General features: G+C 46.9%; 1 long non-coding RNA gene across 1 annotated transcript in view; it reads right to left on the reverse strand.

The window, feature by feature from the left end:
• Positions 1 to 1,101: 1,101 nt before the first annotated feature.
• LOC140613560 (uncharacterized) overlaps positions 1,102 to 14,904 on the reverse strand; it is a 35,905-nt gene continuing 22,102 nt past the window's right edge. The window contains exon 3 of the long non-coding RNA XR_012014551.1: positions 1,102 to 1,705. This is a non-coding gene — a long non-coding RNA (uncharacterized lncRNA). The remainder of the gene's footprint in view (positions 1,706 to 14,904) is intronic.

Raw genomic sequence — 14,904 nt, forward strand, 5'->3', positions numbered from 1 at the left:
AAAAAAAAACACACACAAGGAAGAGAAATCTCCCATGTAGAAGAATTTCAAACAATTTGTGCAGACATTCCACCCTCAAGTTGGTGAGCATAGCTTCCCACTCTTACGTGTGGAATACATATAGTAACTTCCCTCTACAAAATATATTATAAAAAACTTAAAATAATAATGATAATATAATGATAATAATAATAATAATAGGAAGAAGAAGAAGAAGAAGAAGAAGAAGAAGAAGAAGAAGAAGGAGAAGAGGAAGAATCACTTAACTATGGAGAAAGATGACAAACACTACCTCAGCAAGATGATCAGATCGATACCAAGACTGATAAATCATGTTGATAGTATCTATCCTTTATATGATATAATAAAAATGGCAGTATATCTCTGTATATAATCCACAAAAACAGTTCAATCATGAGATAAACAACAGACATGTCTCAACTGAGGGAAATTTTACAAAATACTCTACTTCTCAAAGTGTTCCAGTGCAACAACAACAAGGAAAGGCTGAAAGACTGTCACAATCCAGAGGAGCCTAAGAAAACAGGAGGACAAATGGAAGGTCATATGAGGGGTGGTAACTTAGCAAAAACTAAGGAAATCTGAATAAAGTATCGTCTTTGGTTAATGCGAATATTTTAATATTGATTCATTAGCTAATATTTGTACCGTATTGATATATCAATCATTGGAGAAACTGAGTGCAAGTGCATGCAAATGTTCTGTACTATCTTCTCAATTTCCCTATAAATCATTGTTTCTTTCCTAATAAATAAGATTTATTTTGAAAATTGACTTAAATGAATCAGGCTCCAAGTGTGAAGACATTTTAAGAATAGTTGAATTAACTTTTGCCTTATTCTTAAAGAGTTCCTTTGATGGAAACAAAGTAAGAATTTCATATCAGAAGGAAAGAAAAACACTTATGAACACGTATAATGCCTCCTCAACCTGAAAAGCAGGAACAGATAATAAATAGCAAAAATCAGATAAAAATACTTCTATTATAATAGACACCATATTGCAAGTGCATTTAAAATTAGCAATGCATAACATTTATTTCCTTGACATTTGTCTTCCAAAGAGTTCAAAGTGTGTCAGTGTCAGTTGAAACAGGGGAAGAATCTCAGGGAAGGATCCTTCACATAATAATAGGACCATTGGTAATAATGTCTCTCAGTTCTTTCCAAATCCATAAAGATGCATTTCCTGAGGAGTGACTGAGCTGTGAAGAAGGAGGTGAGAAACCCTCATCCCTCTGAATTAATTGTGTCAGAATATTTTAACCATAGTACTACGGATAGTAAATTATCCTTATTAACAGGAAATACGTCTCACATTGGAATCTGAGCAATCAGATGGGCAGAGAAAAAAGGCTTTGACTGGCTCTTCATCTTTTAAAGATAAAGGAGAGTTTTTCTATGTACAAAGTCAGTTGTCAAGATAGCCTTAGGGAATGAGTCTGCAGTATCAAATCCCGATGCACAGCCGGTATGCCCGCACCCCAGGTCTCCCTGATCCCAAATCCCTGGGCCTGTCCCCCAACAGACCCTGCCAAGTTGAGGTCATTTGCAATTGCTCTCTCAGGAGCTCCGGGGAAGGGGGAAAGAGCTAGATAGGATGGGAGGGGACGCAAGGAGGCCAAGAAAATGAAGGTCTTTCCTCTTTAGTTCAGGGTTCGAACAGGTCCATCCATCCCAGGCCCCTGTGAAGAAGAGGTAAAATTTACATTACTTCAGTTACAGGAAAAAAACAAAAGTTTGCAGCTTAATGTCCTAGAAAGCCCCACAATAGAATAAGAACTGAGCCCACCCCAAGGGCTGGAAGCGCCTATTAGAATGAGAACAGAGGTCAATGTCCTTGAAGGCCCCATATCAAAATGTAAACAGAACTTGAGGAATTACTCCAGCCCTTCTGGAGGTCCCTGAGACAAGTCCTAAAAACTAAGCAAAAACCCACCACGAGGTCCAAGTCCCTGCTCCTCTGTGTCGGGTGAACTTGGACGCAAACTCGAGTTTGGAAATCAACCCTTGTGTGTTTGCATCAGTGTCAGCTCCATAGTGGTTTCTCGGATTCACAATCTTGGGCACAACACCCCCATGTCCCCTCCCACCTGGGCTGAACCCCTATCCCCTCCCACCCAGGCTGACACTCAGTCACCTCCCCGCCCACAACAGCTGGGCACAGGCCCTCACACAGGTCCCACGGGCACGGTGGGCACTCCCACCATGCCCGGCCTCCCAGAGGAAGGAAGGAGGTTTCGGCAGGACACACTCCCATGGTGGCCCCAGGGCTCCCTGCCCAGCACGGCAGCTCGTGAGAAGTTGGGGTCTGTTTCCCTGACGCCTGCTCCTCCTCCCCAGTTTTCCCACAGGAAATGAAGGAGGAGGCCCTGGTCTCCTCCAGGGACATCACGCAGGTAGACTTGGACTTCAACAGGACGTTCGGCAGCCACACCATATTTTGGGATGGCTAGGGGGTCAGGTGAGGCTGCTGGGCCAGGGGGATTCGGGGCCCTGAGGGAGGCCCGGGTCCTTCCGGGTAGGGAAAATGGGGCTTCTGAGGCCGGGGAGCAATAGAAGCCAAAAACACACTGCTCCATGGTAGGATGTTGGGGATGACTCCCGTGCCCACACTCCCGATGCCTCGGGGATGAGGAACCCAGTAGGATGGGGCCTTCAGGTGTTGCCATGGGAGCTGAACACCAAAGGGGAGAGGGACGGCCTCCTGAGAAGCAGGGGATGGGGTGTGGGATGTGGGGGGAGGAACCGAACCTGGAGGCCAGGCTGCATGGCCGCTGCTGGAGCAGGACGAACATCAATCCCATGAGGGTCAGACGGGCCAGAGTGACACCCACTCTCGATGCTTTATATTATTCTAAATTCTATGCATTTAATTTGAGACAATTTGCAATTTGAAAACATACATAGTATAATGATCCCCAGATAATGCTGCTGGTCCAGCCAGGGCAGGGGCAGGTGTCACTGCAAACCCCAGACTAGTCGCCTTTAACTGTAGACGTCTCCTTGTGCATCTTAGAGGAAGGAGATGCCCTGTGTCCGCAGGCCCCCCACGACATCCCCCTCATTCCCCACTCCCACACCATCCCCCTACATCATCATCTCCATTGGCATCCCACCTACACCATCCCCCTCAAACCCACACAGCCCCACACAATCCCCACTCACACTATACCCCAACACCATCACCCCTACACCATCCCCCACACTCCACCACCATCATAACCTTGCTTCCACACCATCCACCACCACACCATCAGCCCTCAGCAAGGACCCGGTACAGGTGCCCCCTGTGGGACATGCTCAGCCTCCCCAGGTTTCTCTGGATACCCTGCTCCCATCAGAAGCCTGGGTGTCCCATAGAATACCCAGGGGTTACAGGGAGGAGGGAAGACAGGGAACCCCCAACAGGGTGAGTACAGGTGAGTGGTGCAGAGGACCCACTGTGCCCTGCCTCCGCCCACTGTCCCTCATTTAGCATACACACCCCGCAGGACACCAGCCCCTAACCCATGGGGATCTGGGCTGGCCTGGCCTTGGGCTCTGTGAGGGTTGGGGTGATTTGAGCCTCCGCCCCAGGCCCAACACAAAGACTAATGGGACCCAGCCCACATGGCCCTGGCCAGCCCTGGATTCTGGCCCTGGGCTGAGCGAGCCCTCTCACAGCTGAATGTTGACTCCTGGACCCTGGGGTAGGATGGTGGGCCCCACCCACACCCACACCAGAAGGCAGACTCCTCCAGGTGCAGGGGCACCAGGGAGCCTGAGGCCGGGTTCCAGCTGCCCTGTTGGGACCCAGCGCAGAAGCCCATGAGTTGCAGGTCCATGTCAGCTCTGCTGTCCTCAGAACCATCTCTCAGACTGAAACCTCAGGACACACGCCCCCACCCAGAGTCCACACATGCTCCCAGGTGGGGGACTCCAGCACCCACCCCCCAACCCATGTCATTCTTGCCCTCCCCTAAAGGACAGAAAGGTCTCCCTCCCCAGGGGAAGGCTCTGAGCTCTGAGCCCGTTTGCTGTAGAAAGTCAATAAAGTGTTGTGGTGTGAAAATGCACAGCCAGCCCGTTTCTGTGTCTCCCAGAACACTGTTCATGGGGCATGGAGAGACCCCCAGAGAGGAGGACGGGGTACCACCTAGGCCCCACCAGCCCCTGCAGGGGCGCCGCCAGCAACACCCAGCTGACATCCCAACGTGCCTTCCACTGGACCAGATGCCGGGGTCAAGACGCAACAGACTTTACTGGGACTCAGGCTACGCCCCGCGGGCCAGGAGGGCCTGGGACAGAGTGACAGCCAGGAAGCCTCAGGTCACCAGGGTCTGTGCAAAGCGACCCGGAGGTCTGTGCTCCCTCTGTACAGGAGGCTGTGGCTGGCTGGGTGTGGGGCACTTCCTCCCCTCACTGCATTCGCTTGACTGTGTGCCCGGGGCAGAGAGGGCCTGCAGGGCGGTCAGCATGGCCCTAGAAGGGATGTCAGGACAGTAGGCCCTTGTGTTGTGCCCAACATTATGAATCTGAGAAACCACTGAGGAGCCAACACCATTGCAAACTCCCAAGGATTTCTTTACAAGCTGGAGCTTGTGTCCAAGTGCACCCGACACAGCAGAGCAGGGACTTGGACCCCGAGACTAAAAGGCGTAGCAGCTTTATAAGGGCCAGTGGCCCATGGGATATGCAGAAAGTTGCACAGTCATGTCAGCTCACACGCAGGTGGCCGATTGAATTACACCTTACCCTATAGTATCCACTTGAGCTGGCCTATTGCTTTGGTCAGAATCGGCGCACAGATTTGGCGGGCACAAAGCGGGGTTACATTGTTATGAGCTGATTTCTGATTAGGGTGTGTTGAGCAGCCTGACTAGGGTGGGGCAGCGCCTTAAGCAACAATCAGGTCATGTCAGGGTCATAGGGGAAGTGCGGGTGTAGCACAAAATGGAATCAGTCCTGCTCTGTGTGCCCAGGGGTAGGAGATTTTTGTTAAATTTCCTGGGTCCCACACTTGCAGCTCATGCACCTGGGCCACCCGCACCAGGTGGACTCAGCCTGCACACCTTGTGGTGCTGGATAACTCACACCAGCATATGGAGGGCATCCTCCTCACCCTAGTGAGTAGGGGCTGGGTGAGCATGGGTCTCGGCCTGAAGGCCAGGCAGCACAGCAGACTGAAGAACCCCAGCCCCATCCCCACCCCGACTCCCACACACAGGCAGCCCCAGGGCTCCCGCCATGGGCAACCGGCTCCTCAGGAGCTCCCCCCAGATCGTCCCGAAGGTCTGGCCCCCTGCTGGCGAGGCATCAGGGAGAATAGAAGCACCCGGCACCTGGTGGGACCCACTGCAGGTCATGAGAATGTGGTTGAGCCGGAATTTCCAGCTCAGCTGACCCTCCAGCTGAAAGTCATTGCACCAGCGAGCACAGGGTCAGCCAGGAGACCCCAGCTAGCTGCCCAGATCCAGCACCAGAAATGATGTTGTGCCAACCATTTCGGCATTTGGGTGACCCAGCCAGAGGATCCGATAGCTGCACGTGATAGCTGCATGTGATAGACACACACACCCTAAAACCAACAAAAGTCAGAATCCCCCCCAATGTTGTCAAAAAGTAGCCGGATGATTCCATACACGATGCTATGGTCCCCAAAAGGATACATGAAAGATGGTATAGGGGATCCCTGGGTGGCGCAGCGGTTTGGCGCCTGCCTTTGGCTCAGGGCACGATCCTGGAGACCGGGGATCGAATCCCACATCGGGCTCCCGATGCATGGAGCCAGCTTCTCTCTCTGCCTGTGTCTCTGCCTCTCTCTCTCTCTCTGTGACTAACGTAAATAAATAAATAAATAAAATTAAAAAAAAAAAAGAAAGATGGTATAAACCACGACTGCAGAGGTGTCAGAGGGATGGAGATGTGCCTGGTGGGTTCCAACAAGAGGCCCAGAGGGGAAGGAAGCATCCTACGGAGGGGGGGGGGGCCCTCCTTGGAAAGGACACCAGGTCCCTGTGAAGGCTACGGAGGGTGAAATCTGTCCTCCTCCCTTTCAGCTTCTGGTTTTCCTCCTAAATGCCATTTTCCTCAATGAAAATAGCAAAAATTTATTTTATGTTTTTAAATTTCTTTTTACAGGTGTCCAATTCATATGAATTCTTTCTTCAGCAAGGGTGTCATTCAGGAAAGAAGGAGAGATAAAGATTTCCCAGACAGACAAAGTATAAAGGAGTTCATGACCACTAAACCAGTCCAGTAAGGAATTTTAAGAGGGATTCTTCTAGTGGGGGAAAAAAGAGACCAAAAGCAACAAAGACTAGAAAGGACCAGAGAACGTCACCAGCAACACCAACTCTACCGGTAACACAAAGGCAGTAAGTTCATATTTTTCAATAATCACTCTGAATGCTGAGAGAAAAATTGCTCCAATCAAAAGATATAGGGTATCAGAGTAGCTTAAAAAACAGGATCCGGGATGCCTGGGTGGCTCAGGGGTTGAGCCTCTGCCTTTGACTCAGGCTGTGATCCTGGAGTCTGGGATCCAGTCCCATATTGGGCTCCTGGTGGGGAGCATGCTTTTCTCTCTGCCTAATTTTCTGCCTCTCTCTCTCTCTCACTCCCTCATAAATAAAATCGTTATTAAAAAAACAAGATCCATCTGTATGCTGCCTACAAGATGCTCACGTTAGACCTATAGACACCGGGAGATTGAAAGTCAGGGGATGGAAAACCATCTATCACGGTAATGGATACCATACGAAAGCTGGAGGACCCATACTTATATCAGTCTAACTAGATTTGAAACCAAACCCTGGGGGACACCTGGTGGGTCAGTGGTTGAGCATCTGCCTTCGGCGCAGGGTGTGATCCTAGGATCCCAGGACCGAGTCCCACATCGGCCTCCCTGTGTGGAGCCTGCCTCTCCTTCTGCCTATGTTTCTGCCTCTGCTGCTCTGTGTGTCTCTCATGAATAAATAAATAAAATATTTACATTTCAAAAAAGAAAGAACAAATACTGTAAGAAGAGATGAAGAAGGGCATTATTTCATAATTAAAAAGACTATCAAGATGAAACAACTAAATATTTATGCTGCCAACATGGGGGTACCTAAATATAGAAACCAATTAACAACAAACTTACAGGAACTCACTGATAATAATACAATGACAGAGGATTTTCACACCCACTTATGGCAATGGACCGATCATCTATACAGAAAATCAACAAGGGAACAATAGCCTTGACACACTGGAACACAGGGACTCAACAGATATAGTCTGAACATTTCAACCTAAAGCAGAGTACACATTCCTTTCAAGTGCACATGGGACATTCTCCAGAACAGGTCATATCATGGGCCACAAATCAGCCCTAAACAGGTACAACAGGTACAAGAAGGTTGATATCACACCCTGTACGTTGTCAGACCACGACACTATGAAACTCGAAGTCGACAGTAAGAAAAAATTTGGACAGACCAAAAATACGTTGAGTTTATGATCATCCTACTAGAGAATGGAGCAATCAGGAAATTAAAGAGGAAATTTAAAACAAACGAAAATGAAAACATGTTTCTCCAAGCCTCTTGGATGCAGCAAAGGCAGTCCTAAGAGGGAAGTACATATCAATACAGGCCTACCTCAAGAAACAAGAAGTCTCCAATACACAGCCTAACCCTACACCTTAAGGACCTGGAAAAGAAATAGAAAACAAAGCCTAAAGCTTATAGAAGAGGGGAAAAATAGAGATGAGAGCAGAAATAAACAATACAGAATCAACGAAGCAGTAGAATGGAATAACGAAACAAAGAGATGATTCTTCAAAATAATTAATAAATTGAATCAAGCCCTAGCCAGCCTTATCAACAAGAAAAGAGAAAAGACCTAAATAAATAAAATCACAAATGAGAGAAGAGAGATCACAATCAACACCAGAAAAATAAGACAACTATAAGAGAACACTATGAAAGATTATACGCTAACAAACTGGGAGACCTGGAAGAAATGGACAAATCCCTAGAAATGTCAAACGAGGAAACCTAAATAGGAGGAAATAGAAAATGTGAACAGACATATAAAAGCAAAGGAATTGAATCAGCAAGGCACTTGGGTGCCTCAGTGGTTGAGCATCTGCTTTGGCTCAGGTCATGATCCCAGGGTCCTGGGGGATCATGTCCCACATCAGGCTCCCTGCATGGAGCCTCATTTTCCCTCTGCCTATACCTCTGCCTCTCTGTGTCTCTCATGAATACATAGATAAAATCTTTAAAAAAGAACAAAGATAAAAAAGAGAATGGTCCCAAATAAAATCACAAAGGAAAAGAGAAATAACAACCAACACTAGAGAAATACAAACGATTATAAGAGAACATTATGAAAAATTATATGCCAGCAACCAAGAACCTGGAAGAAATAGATCAATTACTGGAAATATATAACATAGCAAAAATGAAGAAGGAAGAAATAAGAAACTTGAACAGACAGATAACCAGCAAAGAATTTGAATCAGCATTCAAGGATCTCCCGACCGTAGATGCTTAGATCAATAGAACAGAATGGAAAGCCGAAACAAGATACAAACCTGTAACTCTATGATCCATTAATCGACAACAAGGCAGGAAGGAATATCCAAAGTCACAAAGACAGTCTCTTCAACAAACCCTAACCCTGACCGCAGGATAAGAACAAATGGTGTTGGGAAAACCAGGCAGCCACATGCAGAAGAATGAAACTGGACCACTTTCTTATACGATATATATAAAAAATAAATTCAAAATGGATGAAAGACCTAACTGTGAGACCTGAAACCATACAAAGAAGAAAAGAGAGGCAGCAACATCTATGACATTGGCCATTGGATCCTCTTTCTAGATATGCCTCTGAGGTGAGGGAAACAAAAGCAAAAATACTATTGGGACTTCATCAAATTGAAAAGTTTCTGCAAAGTGAAGGAAACAACCAAAGCTAAAAGGCAACATACAGGAGGAGGGGCAAGATGGCGGAAGAGTAGGGTCCCCAAGTCACCTGTACCCACCAAATTACCTAACTAACCTTCAAATCATCCTGAAAATCTACGAATTCGGCCTGAGATTTAAAAAGACACCAGATCGAATGCTACAGTATGAAAAGTTTGCGCATCTATCAAGGTAGGAAGACGGGGGAAAAGAAATAAAGAAACAAAGGGCATCCAAGGGGAGGGGTCCTGCGAAGATCCAGGCTATGGCCACAGCGAGTGCCTCCCAGTCAGGAGAGCTCTGTCCCAGAGAAGCAGGAGCTGAACCAACCTTCCAGGGTGGAATTGGGCCCGCAGGGAGTCAGCGCAGGACCTTGGAGGGCGGGGATGCCCTCGGGCTCCCTGGGACACTAACAGACACCTGCATTCCCAAGAGAGTCCACTGAGCTCACTAAGGGGTACACGGCAAATGCATTGACCCTGGAGCAGCTCCAAGGGGCTCGGGCGGTGGCTCTGTGGTGAAGGGGCTGCACGAACCTGGGAGGGGCTTGGCTGCGGCGCCTAGGGCAGAGGAAAAGGCTCCGGGCAGAGGGGGCTGTGAGGCTCCAGGAGCAGCTCAGTGGGGCTGGGGAGGCGGTTTGGTGGAGAGGCGGCTGCACGGCCGGGAGCTCGAATCCAACAGTGCAGGCCCCGGAGGACAGGACTCCGGTACACAGCCCAGGATCTGGCCTCGCCCGAGACAGGCAGAGGCCGGGGGGGCCCAGGACCACAAGGACCCTCCTGCCCAGAGCTGAGCAGATCAGAGGCCCTGCCCCGGAGCCTCCTGAACTGTCAGACGGACTGCTCCGGAGTAACTGGGGGGGCTGAATCCAGGTTTCCAGAGCTGGCCTCTGCCCCTGGGATTGTTCCTCCTGGGGTCTCACGGGGTTAACAACCCCCACTGAGCCCTGCAACAGGCAGGGGGCAGATCAGCTCCCCAAACGGCTAACACCTGAAAATCAGCATAACAAGCCCATCCCCCAGAAGACCAGCTAGACGGACAAGTTCCAGGGGAATTCAAGGGACTTAAAGTATACAGAATAAGAAGATACTCCCCAATGTTTTTTTTTCATTTCTGATTGCTTCCCCCAACCTTTTCCCCCTTTCTTTCTTTTTCTTTCTCTTTTTATTCTCTTTTTTCCTTCTTTCTTCCTTTATTCTTTTTTCTTTCTCTTTTCTTTCCTTCTTTCTCTCCTCTATTTTTCTCCTTTTCCCAATACAACTTGTTTTTGATCACTGTGCACTGAGCAAAATGACTAGAAGGAAAACCTCACCTCAAAAGAAAGAATCAGAAACAGTCCTCTCTCCCACAGAGTTACAAAATTTGGATTACAATTCAATGTCAGAAAGCCAATTCAGAAGCACTATTATACAGCTACTGGTGGCTCTAGAAAAAAGCATAAAGGACTCAATAGACTCATGACTGCAGAATTTAGATCCAATCAGGCAGAAAGTAAAAATAAATTGAATGAGATGCAATCCAAACTAAAAGTCCTAACGACAAGGGTTAACGAGGTGGAAGAACAAGTGAGTGACATAGAAGACAAGTTGATGGCAAAGAGGGAAACTGAGGAAAAAAGAGACAGACAATTAAAAGACCAGAAAGACAGATTAAGGGAAATAAACGACAGCCTGAGGAAGAAAACCTTACGTTTAATTGGGGTTCCAGAGGGCGTCGAAATGGACAGAAGTCCAGAATATGTATTTGAACAAATCCTACCTGAAAACTTTCCTAATCTGGGAAGGGAAACAGGCATTAAGATCCAGGAAATAGAGAGATCCCCTCTAAAATAAATAAAAACCGTCCAACACCTCCACATTTAATAGTGAAGTTTGCAAATTTCAAAGATAAAGAAAAGATCCTTAAAGCAGCAAGAGACAAGAAATCCCTGACCTTTATGGGGAGGAGCATTAGGGTAACAGAAGACCTCTCCACAGCGACCTGGCAGGCAAGAAAGGGCTGGCAGGATATATTCAGGATCCTAAATGAGAAGAACATGCAACCAAGAATACTTTATCCAACAAGGATCTCATTCAAAATGGAAGGAGAGATAAAGAGCTTCCAAGACAGGCAGGAACTGAAAGAATAAGTGACCTCCAAACGAGCTCTGTAAGAAATTTTAAGGGGGACTCTTAAAATTCCCCTTTAAGAAGAAGTTCAGTGGAACAATCCACAAAAACAAGGGCTGAATAGATATCATGATGACACTAAACTCATATCTGTTGATAGTAACTCTGAATGTGAACGGGCTTAATGACCCCATCAAAAGGCGCAGGGTTTCAGACTGGATAAAAAAGCAGAACCCATCAATTTGCTGTCTAAAAGAGACTCATTTTAGACAGAAGGACACCTACAGCCTGAAAATAAATGTTTGGAGAACCATTTACCATTCAAATGGTCCTCAAAAGAAAGCAGGGGTAGCCATCCTTATATCAGATAAACTAAAATTTACCCCGAAGACTGTAGTGAGAGATGAAGAGGGACAGTAAATCATACTTAAAGGATCTATCCAACAAGAGGACTTAACAATCCTCAATATATTGCCCCATATGTGAGAGCTGCCAAATATTTAAACCAATTAATAACCAAAGTGAAGAAATACTTAGATAATAATACACTTATACTTGGTGACTTCAATCTAGTTCTTTCTACCCTCGATAGGTCTTCTAAGCACAACATCTCCAAAGAAACGAGAGCTTTAAATGATACACTGGACCAGATGGATTTCACAGAAATCTACAGAACTTTACATCCAAACTCAACTGAATACACATTCTTCTCAAGTGCACATGGAACTTTCTCCAGAATCGACCACATACTGGGGCACAAATCGGGTCTGAACTGATACCAAAAGATTGGGATTGTCCCCTGCATATACTCAGACCATAATGTCTTGAAAGTAGAACTAAGGTATCCCTGAGTGGTGCAGCAGTTTGGCGCCTGCCTTTGGCCCAGGGCGTGAATATGGACACCCGGGATTGAATCCCACGTCGGGCTTCCGGTGCTAGAAAAGCATTCCCTCTGCCCGTGTCTCTGCCTCTCTTTCTCTCTCACTGTGTGACTATCATAAATTAAAATTAATAATAAAATAATGAAAAAAAGAAATTAGAACTAAATCACAACAAGAAGTTTGGAAGGAGCTCAAACACGTGGAGGTGAAGGATCATCCTGCTAAAAGACGAAACGGTCAACCAGGAAATTAAGGAAGGATTAAAAAGATTCATGGAAACTAATGAGAATGAACATACAACCGTTCAAAATCTTTGGGATGCAGTAAAAGCAGTCCTAAGGGGGAAATACATCACAATACGAACAGGTGCAGCCAATGTGGAAAACACTGTGGAGGGTCCTTGAGAAGTTAAAAAAAGGGGATCCCTGGGTGGTGCAGTGGTTTGGCACCTGCCTTTGGCCCATGTCGCGATCCTGGAGACCCGGGATGGAATCCCATGTCGGACTCACAGTGCATGGAGCCTGCTTCTCCCTCTGCCTGTGTCTCTGCCTCTCTCTCTGTGACTATCATAAAAAAAATTTATAAAAGATGTTAAAAATAGAGCTACCCTACGATTCCAAAATTGCAGAGCTAGGTATTTACCCCGAGGATACAAAAGTCGCTTAGTAGTTTCAAAGAGGGACACGCAGCCCAGTGTTTGTAGCAGCATTATCAACAAGAGCCAAACTGTGGATACAGCCCAGATGCCCATCGACTGATGAATGGGCAGAGACGATGTGGTAAATATACCCACTGCGACATCACTGGGTCATCAGAAGGGATGAAATGAAGCCATTTACAATGACGTGGGAGAAGTGGAAAGGACTTATGCTAAATGAACTCAGTCAGAGAAAGACAGATACCAAATACCATACAATTGCATTCAAATGTGAATTTTAAGAAACCAAACAAACTGGCAAAGGGACAGAGGGGGGGATGACAGAAGCAAACAAAAAAAAAACACACTCTTTTTTTTAATTTTTATTTATTTATGATAGTCACAGAGAGAGAGAGAGAGAGGCAGAGACACAGGCAGAGGGAGAAGCAGGCTCCATGCACCGGGAGCCCGATGTGGGATTCGATCCCGGGTCTCCAGGATCGCGCCCTGGGCCAAAGGCAGGCGCCAAACCGCTGCGCCACCCAGGGATCCCAAAAAACACACTCTTAACCACAGAGAATAAACTAATAAATACCAGAGATGTGGGGGGGATGGGGAATCAGGGGATGGGGATAGTGGAGGGCACTGTGACCAGTACCAGGCATTCTATCCAAGGGTTGAATCACTATGTGGTAAGCCTGAAACTATATTATACTGTGTTAGAAACAGTAATTCAAGTTAAACTTTAAAATAATAATTGGTAGTATTGATGAAATATGTGTGCACTAGAGATAAAATCAGAAAGGCAACTGAAAATCCAAATAAAGAGTCTTTAGAGCCTCAAATACCCTCCTTAGCTCAGCTCGGGAGAATCCTGCCATGTCTATTCTGACTCCAACAGAAGCCTGTATTTTGATTCTCTGGGGAGGCCACTGACTTGGTGGAGTCAGGCTATCTTTGAACCCAAAACCTAAATAGAGTGCATAAATCTAAACTGCACAAGAGGGATCCCTGGGTGGCGCAGCAGTTTGGCGCCAGCCTTTGGCCCAGGGCGCGATCCTGGAGACAGGGGATCGAATCCCACATCGGGTTCCCAGTGCATGGAGCCTGCTTCTCCCTCTGCCTATGTCTCTGCCTCTCTCTCTTTCTCTCTCTGTGACTATCATAAATAAATTTAAAAAATTAAAAAAAAATTAAAAAAATAAACTGCACAAGATACTAGGAGTCCCCGTGGAGGCACATGTCAAGATCCAAACTCTAACCATACACAGACATAACCCTAACCCTACACTTAATCATAATGTTAACCTAACCCTTAAACAAGACCCATCACTAATCGAAAACCCAACACAAACCCCAAGACCAAAACACATTCACTGAACCTTCCTGCCAACCCTCACGCTAACTCTTAATCCTATTATGAACTCTTCACCCTGACCTCTAACTTAAATCTAACCCGAACACTAACCTCTAACCCTAACCTTAAAATAAGGTATTCAAATCCTATTCCTAACCTTAACCTGTACCCTAACCTTAACCCTCTAATACTAATCCTATCTCATACCCCAAACTGTACCCTAACCCGTACCCTAAAACCAACCCCTAACCCACTCCCTAACCCTTTTCCAAAACCGTACCATGACCCTGACCTGACCCTAACCCTAACCCCTAACCAAACACTAACCCTAACCCTAGCCCTAACCCCTATCCTAAAAGTAACCCTCGCCCTAACCCTAAACCTAGCACTAACTTTAACTCTAACTCTTAACTCTAACCCCTAACCCTAACTCACACCCTAACCCCTAACCCTAACTGCAAACCTAAGCCCAACACTAACTCTAACCATAACCCTAACCCCAACTCCAAAACTCGTGCCTTAATCCCTAAAGCCTAAACCCTAACCTAACTCTAAATCCTATCCCTACCCCTAACCCACATCCTAACTCCTAGCCACTGACCCTTACCCTTATCCCTCACCCTCACCTCTAATCCATAACCATGAGCATAATCACTAACACCTAACATCTAACCTAAGGCTAACCACCAACTGCCTCCCCTCTCCTGACCCTACCATTCATTCTACTCATTCACTTACCCTGTGGTTCAGAGGAGTCCGTTCTGATATGGACGTGGCCCCCAACGGCGTCTCCAGAGTCCTCCAGGGGGTCCTGAGGAAGCCAGGCTCCTGTGAGTGCGGACATGGCCCCAAGTGTTCCTGTGTCATAGTCAGTGGGTCCAGAAGACGCCAGGTCTCCTGTCACTGTGGACTATGCTTCACATCCTCTGGAAGCCTCACAGCAAGTCCTCAGGAGTCTGGGG

This window comes from Canis lupus, chromosome 21, assembly GCF_048164855.1.
Source record: "Canis lupus baileyi chromosome 21, mCanLup2.hap1, whole genome shotgun sequence".
NCBI classification, from domain to species: domain Eukaryota; kingdom Metazoa; phylum Chordata; class Mammalia; order Carnivora; family Canidae; genus Canis; species Canis lupus.